Genomic DNA, 13,906 nt, shown 5'->3' with positions numbered 1-13,906 from the left:
CTCACAGTCGGTTCTTGGTGCTTTACGGAAAGAATTGAGTAACATTTTGTGCTGTAATGCAGTATGAAGAAACCGAGCATTTTTCTGTAATGGCGTATAAACAAGTAGTGATAACATCCTATTTAAAGCCTTCGGAGGAGGTAGGGCTGAGGGGAGGCAGGGCTGAATCAGTTCTATTTTTCTTAGTCCTACACGCCATATCGCAGCACGGCTCGCAGCTGTCAGGGAGGGCCAGCGAGTTACGAAGGAGCTGCCGAGGTGCCTGGGCTGCTCGGGGAGCCGGTGATGGGGACAAGGGGGCCGTGGTGCCGGCTGCACCCTGCGGGCTGTGCTGGCCGTGTCACCTCCGGCCCGCCGCTCGCTTCCCTTGTGCCGTGCCGGTGCTTTCCGCTGTGTGCCGGAGGCAGAAGCGAAGCGCGGTCAAAGGCCGGTCCCCGTGGAACGGAAGGCCTGGCAACGACGTGGCTGTGAGCAGGGCTGTTTCCCTGGGATCTCACGGAGACCTCGTGAACTCCGCTCCAATTTTGTTTAACTTGAGCCACTCAAAAATGGAGCGTTCCGCACCAGATGCTTCGTAACTGCGATTATTTTACCAAAGAGTTGAGCATTGAAATAATAACACAGGGGAACGTTAGGAAGGGAACCGTGAGCTGGTGCTGAGCTGTCTGCCAGGAATCGCCGGAGCAGCCCCAGGTGAGCTGGGGGCCGGGGCCGGCTCTGCGGTGTCGGCCTGCCTGGGGCTCGCGGGAGCTGCTTCCAGCCAGAAGTCACGAGCACAAAGGCAGCTGCCTTCCTCGACTCCTGCCCAGCTCTGGGGCTGGTATCGGAGCAAATCTTCATGGTTTTCCTTCCTGAAGGCGCAGTGCTGAAGGGCTGCGTGATGAATTGCGCTGTGAGCACAGTCCCGTGTATAGACGGAGCGGGTGGTGGCCGAGTTGCCTGCTGTGGGCCCACGGAATAGACTCGTAGCTGATTACTCTGTTAAACATTCATTCGCTAACCGAAAGAGCAGAATGGCTGCGGTGGCAGCGAGTGTTTGACTTTCTGAAGCTTCGCTTTGAAGCTGGAAATATTTTAAGGTCCGCTTGTTTGCCCTCGGTTTGGGTCTGACAGCTCGTCCGTTACCGTATCAGCGCCGCGGAGAAGCGCTAATCGTGGGTAAAGCTTCCTACAGCCCAACCGTCCCTCGGCTCCCCGCGGGCACCGGGCTTGACTTGGAGCCACTGCACGTCCTGCAGGCAGCGGTGGGAGCGCTGGGAGAAGCTGGGCTGCCCGTGGCAAGCGGGACATGGGTGGGGAGAGGGCGAGCCGCGGCCTCCAGCTCCTCGAGCCCCGGCCTCTCGGGGGCTGTGCGAGGGAGAAGCCTCCCCCGTCGAACTTCAGCCTGGGACATTGCCACCATATTGCTGCCTTCAGATGCCTGCAGCTAAAAATACCCGTGCTGCCGTGCAGCAGGCTCCGCCAGAGTCTGCTCGGCTTCCCTCGGTAAGGAGGAGAGCTGCCTTGCCGTGCGAAGTACTGGGGGAATCGCACTTGCGGTGCCGCATTGCCATTTTGCTTCTTCCAACCAAAAAAAAAAAGTGGGAAGAGTTGTTCTGGCTGGAGTTCCCTTTCTGACAACAATAGCAGCAACGGGGTGGGGTGCGTTGGAAATTCGTAATGGTGCGAGGTGCCGGAGGATCGGTCTCCCAAGCTACGCAGACGTCCCCACGTGATGTGTTTTTACTGTTTAGTCTTGTGCACGACCAGCGGCGTTCCTGCGCCGGGCTGTTTAAATAGTTTTGACCACTTCTGTCTCTCCTAAGCCAAACTGATTAAGAATGCTTTGTCTGCATCCCATCGCCTTTGCTCTGCTGCGTTCCCTCGTTCAGCCGTGCTCGTTTGGTTGTAATTTAGCCCCTTTTCTCTGGCTGAGGAAGAATGAAAGCCTACCAGCCGAGCACCTATAAACAGTAGTTAGAGTTATTGCTACCTCTGCGCGCTGTGATTCATCGGGGAGGCAGACAGCTTGCAGCCCCGGCATCTCATTGCAGCTCAGACTCGGATGTTGTGCTCCAGCGCTGCTGGCGCAGAGGCCTCGGCGGCGATGCCTGTTTGTGGGGAGGCTTTGTTTCCAGGTAACTCCCGCGAATGTTTCGCGGCGGCGGCAGCGCGAGGGCTAGTCGAGGCACGGCGCGGGCAGCCGTAGGTGAGTTTACCGCCTCGTGTTGAACGGCTCGGGAGCTGGCGCTCCGGCAGCGAGCTGTGACTTGAATCCCTCCTGCCCGTGCCCGCGGGAGGCTGCGCTGGGGATGGCAGGCGGCTCGGGGCGCAGCGCTTGCTCTTCTCCCCGTGCTCCTGGAAGAGGTGAGCCAGCTGCTGCCTCACGCTCTTTAGGATTCGCGGAGTGTTTTCTCTCCTTCCCTGCCTGCCTTCGCCTCGGCTCCCGGTGCAGGAGCTGCCCTGCTGCATGTGCTGGGGCTCCGTCTGCCGCACTGCCTGTGCTCCCCAGGCCGTGTCGGTGTGATCTGGGGACGGGGCTCGGGCAGGGGCACGCCGAGCAGCCCGCGAGGAAACTGCCACAACAACAGGGCTGGCACGAGAGGGACCCAGGCTTAAAATTAGAACCGCTCGTGATGCGCGGTTGTAGTTGTTTACCTTGAACCATAATTATCTCATTTCCTGCGTTAAAAACGTCACGTCAGCTCGCCGAAGCGAGATTTGATGACAAAGGAATTGTTTTTAGCCACCAGCAGAGCAAAGAACACTGCAAGCGTGCGTCCAGGTCTGATTTTATAACCTAAAGTGCAGCGCGCTCTGGGCGCTGCGTGGGCTCATGGGTAGGCCACTTGGCCGGGGATCAAGGGACTCCGGTCTAATCCCAGCTCTGTCCTTTTGTCCTCTGCGTGTTTTCCTTGCCACCCTCCGTGCGGCTTGTTTGCGCCGCGGCGTGCTCGCGGGGCGGGACGTGCCCTCCTTCCCGGGGCGCGGTGTGACCGCGCGGCGTGGGGGACGCGTGGCTCTCCTGCCGGGCTGAGCAGGCCGCTGGCCGTGCTGCGGGAGGTGCAGGGGCAGCGGTGCCCCGGGGGTGCGCCCGGCCGCCTTGCTTCGCTGCTCGGTGCCTGGGGCGGCCCCTGGCCCCTCTGTGCCCCGCTTGTTGTAGCCGCGGCGGGGCTGGGGGCAGCCCGCGTGTTCCCCGCCGTAGCGTGGTGTGCAGCACGCTCGCTTCTCGGGAGGATGGGAGACGGGAGGGGAGCGGCTCCTGTAGCATGGAACTGCTGCCTACACCTCCCAACAGGAGGAGGGAAAAACGGTGGGAGCTGCAGGTGCTCCGCGTCCGGGGGATTCTCAGGATTGCTTCTACCCTGGCCTTAACCCACCAGGGGCAGCAGGGAGGGTTCCACGTGTGAACGCAGCAGGCGCTCCTGAAGCCTTCTCACCACCGTGGCGTGCGAGGTGACGGCCGGGTGCTTGCCGTGGCTGCAGGAACCAGAGGCTCGGGCACGTCTGAACGATTGCATTTTTCATGTGGCTCTGTGGAAGGTGATGAGAGGCCTCCTGGCTGGCTGCGAGCCGCTGGCCGGAGCGGGTGACCTCTCCTGGAGAAGCTGCCTCTGTTTTCTCCCTTTTTCTCTACGTGTGCGCTCCTGAAGGCGGAACGGTGACTTCCCCGACTCCTCCTTGGCTAATACGTGTTTTTTAAGAAATGCAATGCCTGCATCCTTCTCACAAAGCAGCTCTCAGAAAGGAAATAGTTGGGTTATTAATAGCAACCTGTATCCCATTTGCCACCCAGTTGCATGGTTACAAAAACGCGACGCTGAAAGGTGACAAATGTGGCTGTCTCTTTTTTTCTCGAGAATGCTCTGTGTTTTCTCAGCGTGTTAAAACTGAGCAGAGAGGAAGAGAAATTGCAGACTCGTGTTTTTGAGGAGAGTGGCGGTGCTCCGACCCTGGCAGCCTTCAACCCTTGTCCTCCGCTGAGGACTTCCAGCAGGAATGGGAGCGCAGTGGGTCAGTGAAGGGCTCCTGGTGGGGCGCAGGAAGGAGGCGAGGCGTGTTTGTCCCGCCTCACACTTGTGTCCAGGAGGAATGAGAAGGGAATGCCCCTGAAGTGTGACGGCCGCGGTGATCTAACTTCAAATTACCAGTTTAATGGCACGGAACACGCTTGTCTTCATTGCGTTGTTGAAAGCCAGCGTCGTGGAGCTTAACTAGGATGAGTCGAAGCTCCCCAGATGTTTTCGCTCGGCTTCCTCCGGTTCGCTTCAGCACGGCGAGGTGTGTGCCTGCGGCAGTGCTCCTCTTCAGCTTCTCTTCACCTTTGAGCATCCCTTCCGATGGGCATCGGCGTGTTTATTGTCAGGCATCTCTCCCACCTCGGACGGCACAAGGTTCCCTGTCGCGGGGGGCTGTCGCTGTCCCTGTGCGGTGGTAGGGCTCCGAGGGCCCCGGCAGCTGTAAGCTGGAGGAGCTGGCACGCAGACGTGTTTGCCGGATGAGTCTGTTGCAACGCTTCTGTAGGTACTTGTGGACGGGGGTTGAGCAATCCTCTGGCTGCTCTTTGGTACGGGCTGCATTTCTGCAGCTTTCTGCTCCGTGCTGTGTCCTCGTACCAGGTGAATTTTTTGGTTTTCCCACAAACCTTTCTAATTCCCCAGCGTCTGGGACTATTCCTGCTCACGCTGTTGACTGTGGTCGTGCTGCTTTTCCTCTTTCTCTTCTTGGTGTGCCCAAGAGGAGCGTTTGGCTTTGCCTCCCGCCTCTTACTTGAACTTGGTTTGTGCTGGGGTCTGCGCTGACCTGAAGGTCTCTTCCTGGGAAACGCTTTTTACAGTGTTTGCTTTTCGGCTGGATTATGCCCTTCGTTTTACCTGCCCACATGTATGCAGCTGTGCTTCAGCTTATAAAACAAGTGCTGTTTATAGCAGCCTGCTGATTATCTGACTGGAGGATAATTGGCTTGGAACCTGCTGCCGTTCAGGTGGGGCTCAGCAACTGTGTCGGACATGGAAGTTGCGATTTCTTCTCTTCGTTTTCGTGCAGACTAAAAATAATTGCAGAACGTTTCTGCGCCGAAGGGCTCGCTGTGGTGCATCCCGCGCCTCCCTCAAATGGCTCGGGGGTTAGCAGCGTGCTGCGCGCGGGAACGGGCCGCTGGAAGCTCTGCAGGTGTCGGCCTTGAGTTCTGTCTGGTAGCTGACCGGTTCGGGGTAGGTGATAGTGCTGCGCGTTTCTTCCCCAGAACGACTCGCTGGCAAGCTCAGCGCGTGCTCATTTTTCTGCTCGCTGGTAACAAGCGAAGGGCCTGCCAACGCGTGGCACAGGCTCGCTGAGCAAGTCACACTGGAGCACGCTCGGGTCTTCAGTAAAGAAATGAACCCGATTATGCCTCCTTTGGAAGAAATTCAGCCAGGTTGCGGAGTTCGTATTGGAGCTCTAAAACAAAAACCAGGGAGGGTCTGGGGGTTGTTGGGAGCACCGGGGCTGATCAGCTTCAGAGGCAGCCGAAGTGCCGGCACCCAACCTCCTCCTTGCCGTCGCTCGCTGTAAGCCAGAGCTGTTCCAAGGAGAGCAGCGCTGAGGTTCCTCCGTGCACTTGCTGATGGCAGTGGGTAATCGTTAAGGTGTTGCTTTTATGACTGGCACAGTTTGTTTTTCGCTTGTGCAGACTAAATCACGGCATGGCAAGCGGCGTGTCCTCTGGCCCGGCGCAACGAGTCTTGTCTCTGCTTGCTGGTACAGAAGGGCAAGCTGGAGCCTTGAGCTTCGGCCCAAGGTTGGTTAAGGAAATTGCAGGAGCTGTATTTTGACTTAATACTTTCCACTCATCAGAGAAGCCACAGAAGGGTGGTAAGGGTGAAGGAGGAGAGATGAGAACAAGCCTGTGTGTTTCCAGAGCTCTTAATTGTGTGCGCAGAACTGAAAAACCTGGTCCAGTGGAAACTGTTCAGGCTTGCTCTGCTCTTCTGCCACATCACTCCGAGGAAAAACGAGTTACTTACAGTTAACTTGTTTAACTCTGCCACATACCTCTCAGGCTGCTTTCACAGATATTTCCAGGAGGAACCGGGGAGCAGTTCTGTAACCGGAGGGGTTAGCAGCGCCCAGGGGGGGCAGGGCGGTTGGGTGTCACGGTGGTTATCTCGTTTCTTTGTAACACAGCTGAAGAGTCAGGTAACTTCAGAGCTTATTGTGCGGTGGCTGCAGGGGTTAACACCAGGGAGGTGCTAGGGGAGTCTTCTGCTGATGATTAGTTTTTTAGTTTAATGCCATTGAAACACAAAATTAAAAGGCTTCTGCGCTATCTTCTGACCTGCTGAAATGAATTACAGAATTTTTATTTGACCCTCCCAAGTCTCACTGCTATAAAGGGAGCACAAACGGACCGCACACCAGCTCCTGGTCGCGTTCTCCTTACACCGTGGTGCTCGCAGTGTTTATGAAGCAGACGGCAGCGCTGCTCAGGCACTCTTCGGGGTCAGCCCGGCACGTTTGGTGCTGGAAGCTCAGTCGGGCAGTCGTAGCAGCGCGTAAATACCTGGAGTAGTGCAGCTTAGTGAGCGGAACACACAGGTCTCGAGGAGTACCCGAACACATTGAACCTGGCTCTTGGAGGCCCCAGATCCTGGGTTCTTTCATGGCAGGTCTGTAAATAACTCGGTGCTTCCTGAGTTTAGACTGGTGTCAACCCTCAGTTTCTTGTGGACAGCGTTGCCCCTATCAGACTTCCAATTAAAATGCTTAAAGGACCGCCTGGTTCCACAGGCCGTCGTTCAGGAACCACATCTTTCCCTTCATGCTTTTTTTATGGGATAAATTGAGCCTCAGGCTCCGCAGCCCACATGTAGGTAGCTTGTTTTGCTTTGGAGGACGATATCAAGCGATTGTGTATTTTTATCAAACGGCGAAGATGGCCGGGTTTTGAGAAACGCAGATTTAGCGTGCTCATCTGCAGGGCAAATAGAGGAACTTGGAGACCACGGATACATCGTCTGCTTAGTTTCTGAAAGTAAAAGGCAACGCGATTGCTTAATGCTGGAGCTCTTCCCGTCCTGTCACACTCGAACATACTGAAGGGTGTTTTCTTTTTTTGAAAAACAAAAGCGCTGGTGGAATGCTCTCCGCTTTGCTTTTCCACTTGAGTAATCGCTGCTGCCTGAGCATCGCTGGGTGCCTCCTGAAAGGCTCGTCGCTGCACGGCTTGCAGTGGAAGGCAACGTGTGCGGTGCGTGGCTCCAGGAGGCTCCGGGATCCTGCCAGCAGCTGTAAGCGGTCCTGGGAGCACAGCGGGGTGCTCAGCATGCCTTGGGGTGCTTCGTCTGCGAGCTGCTGGTAGGGCATGGGCAGCTGGGTCGGGGGCACGGCATTTACCTCTGATTCCTGCCGGTTCCTTGGGCTCTGCTCCCTCCCCGCGCTGAGCACCGCCAAGGGGCTGGTAGTGCCCCGGCTGCGCTTTGCTGGGCCTGGAGAGCTCTGTGGGAGCAGCAGCTCCCTCAGGGAGAGCTTTGGATGGGGCAGAGTGGCCACGAGAGGCTCGGCATGTGGTGCTCCATCCAGAGCTCGCTTCTTGGAGTCATCCTGCCATAACCAGGCAGGAGCACGGCCCCGTTGCAGGAGGTGACTGTGGATGTTCCTGGGAGCCCTGTAGGGGCTTGGTGCTATCTGCTCGCAGATCCCCGTTCCTCAGGGTGCCGAGTTGTAGGGCACTTCTCTAATTTCTGAACACAAGTCCTTTTCATCCCTAGCAGTGAGGAAGATGGGTGTTTGCAGGCGGGGTGCTGCCTAAGGCTGGGCCTGGCCGAGTTGCTCTTTTCCTGCCCGTGGAGCGCACGTTTCTGGACTGGTCGCGGCCCTTGGGAGGCTGAGTTGTCGGACGTGCTCCTCCTCGCGCTCTCCAGCTAGGTACCGGGGCTTATCTCCAAGCACAGCCACATCAGTGTCGTGCGTATTCCCCGGTGTATCTTCTCAGTGAAGCCCTCGGAGAAATCCCTCATTGAAATTCTGTCTTTTCCTTAAATGACGTTGCGGGAGGCAGCTGAGAGCTGTGGAGCAGGGCTCTCCTGGGCTCTGGGGATTTCTTCATTCACAAGTTGGCAGAAGCCAGGATCCAAACCTCATACCGCTATCCCGCCACGCTGCTTGGTCCTGGATCACCACGGAGCCTGAACTAATGCGGGTCTGCTTTCAAAGCAAAGGGCACCTCTTCGCTTCAAAGAAGCGCTACTATGGGAAAACAGACGTGCTTGTTGGCCAGGCCGGCCGATGGTTTGAGAGGAGGCTTCAGCGTGCGGCTGCAGAACGGAGATTGCAAGGAGAACTCTTCTGTGTTGCCGATCACATTGAGATCGGGTTTATAGCACTACGGAAAGTGATTAAAATTGAGCAGCGACCCTTTGACATGACCGCATCAGTACGGATAACGAATCAGCGGATAACCTTCGTTATTCCTTGCGGCCACCGGCCCGTGAAGCCGCCTCCTGCCCGGCATCTGTGGCCCTGCTGCTGCTGCTCAGAGGCCAGCAGCTCTGCACACTGCAAGGGTTTGGTCCCGTTGGGTTCCCATCCCGTGATTCTACGGGGCTTGTCAACTCCAAACGCTGATTTTCTTCTGTAAAGATACAAGATAGCCTTTTATTAAAGAAGTCTGCATTACTCCGTTCCCAGTTTTTTCTGTGACTGCCAGCAGAAGTTGTGCCGTGTGCTGGGGGTGAAGCTTCCTGATCTGCCTGGGAGCGCAGCAGCGATCGATAATTAATCACGGAGAGCTGCTGAGGACAGCGGGGTCGGTGTTAAAGAGCAGGAGCTGGGGGGAGCCCCCACCACCCTGAGTTTCTGATGGCCCCGGCCCTTACCCAGTTGCCAAATTACTGCGTGCTAATCCGAGAGCATCGCAGGCCTTGAAAGACTCGGCTGGTTTTGAGCTGGAATTGGCTCTCCTGGCACGCTCGATCACTTGGTGCTTGCGCTGCCATTTCAGGAGGGAGACGTGACGGTGGCCGCATTGCGTGGCTGGACGGCCTCAGGCAGCTGGCTCAGCACGCACCTGAGGGCCCTGGCCGCGTGGTGAGCTTGCGGGAGTGAGAGCGAGTGGCTTAGTGCTGTTTTTTGGGGGGGTGCATCTTCGTCAGCCCAAGGCTGAGAAAATTGGATGGGCTAATTGTTAATTGGAGTTCAGGCTTTCAGAAGTGCAGGCTGGCTAGAGATGGAAATTGCCCATGGCCCATCTGCACGTGGGGCACCGTCCGCTGGGTGTCTGCAGCACTTCATGGCACGTAGCTGGAAGCCTTGGACAGCTTCATTAAAAAAAAAAAAACAAAATACACTTAATTGCAAAAGTTACTTGGCTTGGTGTGGTCACTGGCTAACGTGTGAGTTGTGTGATGAGCACGGTCACCCTGCAGGCTGGGCAGCAGGTGTAGCAGCTCTGCAGGGCTGTGCCGTGGGATAGCATTCCTTTAGACCTGAGCTGCGTCTTCCTTCATCTCCAGGGCTTTCCTGGCAAAAAAGCATCAAATATTATCATCTGTGTCCTTGTGGCTTGTCTGAAACACTTCACCTGCTGCAGGGTTCCCTTCCTTTGAGCGTTCCTTGGTACAGGGAGGGTGTTCCCCGGTACGGGGAGGTGGGGGGCTGCGCGGGCTGGGGCTCTCTGTCCTTCACGAGGGGCAGCGGGACCGGGAGCGAAGGAGTAACAGCGGTGTTGGCTTTGCTTTTTTATTGAGAAGAGCACACTTTGTGCTCTGTAGTACCCAGTTAGTAACTTTGTTATGTCTGACATAAAATTGCTTGTTGGAAGTTCTCCTTTTAGAAGAAAAGGTAATTTGGAAAAACTCCGGGTTTTCCACTGCTGGCTGGAGCAGCAGCTCAGTCGCGTGTCCGTCGGCGTGGCGCGGAGACCTGGCGATCCGACGGGATGGGACGGGGAGTTTTGGCAGAGGGCGGCGTGTGCAGTTGGTGCTGGAGCCTCTTACCCTGCCTGGGCAGAGCGGCACGAGCTGGGGCAGGAAAGCCCAGAGCCCACGCTTCGGGCTCTGCTTGTCCAAGGCAGGCCCTAGCAGTCAGAGCCCGGAGCGTGCCGTCGGCTCCCTGCCTTCTCCCAGTTCCTTCTTCCCTCTGCGGAAGCGTAGCAGGAGCCCTGACGGCGCTGCTACGCACCCAGCGCTCTCTGAAGCTCTGCGTTTCTCCCTCAGAGCTCGCTGGCTGCGGCTGGCGGTACGAGCCCGGTGTGTGCAGGCTGTGGATCGAGGCGGGCGGCAGGAGTTGGGGACGAGGCGTGTTTCACGGGGGGCTTCGCCCGAGCCCTCCCGTCCCCCTGCTGCAAACCCTCAATGCCCGCAGCGGGCGTTTCTCGCTGGGAAAACATCCTCCAGGGGGGCAGCGAGCAAGAGCTGTTTAAAAAAGCTGAAGGAAAAGGTTAGGCTTGTAACAGATTAACTGCTCCTCGGCGTCAGGATCCAAAGGTATGCTCCCAGAGGGGGCTGCAGCCCGCCGAAGCTGCCCGGGAGGTGAATTGGCGCCAGCGCACGCAGCGCTCCGCGGGCAGGTCCTGCCGGTCTGGAGGCTCCCAGCACCCCCACGGCGTGGGGACCGGCCCTGCTTGGCCCCGCGAGGCCCCACGGGCCGCTGCGGAAACCTCGAGAGCCGGGAGCTGTCGTCTGCGATCCAAGGGGTGGCTGCAGCTGCAGGACGGGGCTGGTACTCCCGTAAGCTTTCCGCGGTTGTTTTCCTTCCGTTCGTGCGGACTTGTTGTCAGAAAGATTAGTTCTGGATTAGACGAGGGATTTGTATTTAGCAGCCTTTGGGTACTCAAATGTCGCGTGATTGTTTATTGAATGAAATTAAATTGCGTTATTTAATTTTTTAATGAAATAATTCCTGTGTTTTTCAGATTGCACAGCGTTTCTGGGACACGCCTCTGTTGGATTTTAATATACGTCCTGCTAGCAACAGCTTTCAACTATGGAATCGGTAAATATTTACCTTGCTTCTGTCCAGCTCCTCTCTTTTGTTACCTAGCGAGTGCTTCTGTCCATGTTGATGTTTTTTTTAAACTTTCTGTAATTTCTGTGTTTTCTGTAATTTGAAGCAAAATATTGCAGCTTCCGTGGAGTGACTTAAATGTACGGCTAACCAGGGTTATGTTATGAAATGCTCCTAGTTGTAAGATACCCCTCCATTTCCACGTCGTTTCAAATGTAGCACATCTTCCTGGAGTGCCATGAAAGCAGAAGCTCCCCTGTGCGGCAGCCCGCAGAGCTTGGCGGTGCTGGGGCTGCTCGGCGTGGATGGCCTCCTGCTCGTGGTCTGTCACATCCACGTTCTTTCTCTCGTGGTCACAATGTGTTTCAAAAAAAGCTGCTGGAGATGCCAGTTCCACAGTGTTGGTCTCCTCAGGATGGGGATAATCGAATCAGGTGGTGCCTGCTTCATTTTGGGCAGGGAAACCCGCAGGTTTGCTGAGGCTCTGCCTTTCAGTCGCGGTTAGGATCCCACTTCTTGGTGGCTTTAGCAGACGTGGAAGGAGTAGGCTATCCCTGAGCAGAACTCAGGGAAAAACTGTGGGTTTGGCCTGAGCGTTGTGAGAGGAGGAGGGCTTGGTGCTGTCCTTGGAGCTGGTGGGAAGCGCTAGTTCTGGCCGTCGCTTTGGCGGCACGGGGCTGGGTCCTGCTTTCCCACAGCTCAGCGCTGTTCCCCGCGCTGCAGGGCTCCCCGGAAGGTTGTCCTGTGCCTGTCCCAAGCGTGCTGGGTGGGGAAGGCTCTCAGCTTCCGCCCTGGAGCTTTGGGGGCTTGCATGTCCCCAGGGTGTGTGCTGCGATGGGGCTCCTGGTAGAGCGGTGTGGTGCTCCAGGCTGGTGTAGGCATACAGGTCCGCTCTACCTGGTGGCTTTGCAAGCTGTAGGCTGCTTTTGTCCTGGGTTTCGAGGAAAAAACGCTGAATTTAGTTGATCTGTAATAATTCCGAGGCATTTAGGTAGAGACAAGACGTTATTTTAGCATCCCTGGGTGAGTGTTAGCAGTGGTAGAAGGCTTTCACGGTGAAACAGAACAGACGAGGCACCGTGCCTGTCCCCTGCTGCCAGGCAGTAATTCAGGTGCCCCAGGTGTGGGACCTGCACGCGTGCGCTCGCTCCTCCTTTAACGAGTGCTCTGCAGCTCCCTGGAAAACGGAGCTGAACCCAGCGTGGGTTGTGAAGGAGGCGGCTTACTGCCCGATGTGTGTCAGTTTGCTGCGGAGTGTTCGGTCTGAGGTTTGGCCTAAGCGGTGGTTTGGTCTTCTTGAGTGCAAACCGTACTCTACAAAGAGGACAGTGTTAATGTCTGTAACTTCCATTTAAATTTACTAACTCAGGACAAAGCGACTTGCCCTGACAGATGGGAGCACTGCGGTGGGCTGTGCCTCTCGGACCTTCTGTCGGCATCGTGATACCTGCTGCTTGGCCTCCAGTTCTTACTGGGAGCCTGGAGTCCTGCGCTGCGTCCGTGCAGTGGCTGCCCTCGAGACGAGCGTGCTGCACCAGCTTTGCTCCACCTCCAGCCCCTGCTCGCTGCGTGGTTTGTGCTTTGTTTGCACGGAACTCTGCTCTTTGCGTGTGGGTCGAGCAGAACCCGCGCCTGGAGAAGCCCGGTGGGGGAAGGCTGGAGCTGTGTCGCGACGTGCTGTCGCGCTGCGCAGAAGGGTTCGTTGTTCGAGCTCGGGTGTTTCTCCCACTTCTGGAACAAAGAGCGATGTTGCTGTGCGGGTTCCTGCGCCCCGAGAGATCGCGGATGAGTGACCTTCTGCAATAAAACGAGCTTTTATCTGCTGCTCTGCGAAGGCAGACGACTGCATCGCCTACAATGCGTGTTGGTCGGGGTCTCGCTGAACTGTTCTTGGCCCGAGCTGCTGGGACGCGGGAGATGATGGGGGCTGGCGTGCTGAGCTCTGAGCCGACGACCTGCTGCTGCTGCCTGCTGAGGAGAGCTCGTGCCGTGTGCTGGGCTTCTGTCCCCGGGGCTGCTGGGGGGACACCTGTGGGTGGAAATGCAGGGGCACAAAAGCAGACGTTGCAATGTTCTGCTTTCACCCTGCTTAGAGCACCGTGTGCCCCAGCGCGTGCTGCCAAGGGCGTTGGGTGGGCTCCCCTCTGCTCCCATGGCTGTTGGGATGTTGTGCTCTTAGTCTGTTGGCCAAGGTACCCCGCACGGACGTTCAGAGGTTTCTGGGGATTGTTTGGGGCAGCTGGGGGAGCAAAACCAGTGGTGTGTCTGGGGAGGGGCAGGGGGCCTCTTCCACCACAGGAAGCGTTAGGAAAGTCTGAGATTTCTCCATCGTTTGGACGGCTCCTTGTTGCAAAACGCGGGAGTTGCTGCAAACCCCGTACCTTCGGTTCTCTAAACGAGCGCCCCGTGGTGATGAAGCAGAGGGCTGTCTAGATGGAGGAAGGGAGCTGGCGTCACGTAGCCGAAATATCGGAGCCCCAGCAATAAGGCAGAGCGCTTCCTGCTGAACCGCCGCACTTGAAGCAAGCGAGGTTCCCCACGTCAGCTTCTCGCTGCTTGCTTGCAGCAAGGCCCCTGCGGTGCGCCAGGCCAGCTCGGGGCTCGGTCCCCACGCAGGAGCCGGCAGCTGGAGCCGCTCGCGCTCTCCCAACACCTTCATTAGGGAAACAGAGGGTCAAGGCTCCCAGGAGATCGCAGGGCTTCTGGTGGTGGTTTTGGCGCTGGCATTTTACAGAGTTCATAATGAATACGTAGGTGTGCGATTAAAAGAATGAATAAGGTAGTGCTGCTCGACAGAATTGCTGTTCAGAGCTGGAGCCTTGCCTTGTTCTGACCTCCCGAGAAGGATGCAATTGTAGAGCCGAGGCCGGTAGTGGAAAAGCAATTACAGTCCATGCTTCCCGAATTGAATTGTCCTCTGAAAGTCAGATGCTGCAATAATGGC

The 13,906-nt window shown here is 56.9% G+C and overlaps 1 protein-coding gene across 3 annotated transcripts in view; it reads left to right on the top strand.

Moving 5' to 3' along the window:
* The first annotated feature begins 1,592 nt into the window (after positions 1-1,592).
* Positions 1,593-13,906, top strand: part of ANKRD11 (ankyrin repeat domain 11) — a 102,630-nt gene continuing 90,316 nt past the window's right edge. The window contains exons 1-2 of one of the 3 annotated variants that reach the window (XM_035337140.1): positions 1,593-2,117; positions 10,871-10,950. The gene's annotated coding sequence lies outside the window, so the exon portion shown is untranslated. The remainder of the gene's footprint in view (positions 2,118-10,870; positions 10,951-13,906) is intronic. The other 2 variants (XM_035337141.1, XM_035337139.1) reach the window with 2 other exon arrangements.

Source organism: Oxyura jamaicensis, chromosome 11 (genome assembly GCF_011077185.1).
Source record: "Oxyura jamaicensis isolate SHBP4307 breed ruddy duck chromosome 11, BPBGC_Ojam_1.0, whole genome shotgun sequence".
NCBI classification, from domain to species: Eukaryota; Metazoa; Chordata; class Aves; order Anseriformes; family Anatidae; genus Oxyura; species Oxyura jamaicensis.
This window is presented reverse-complemented; position numbering and strand designations above follow the sequence as displayed.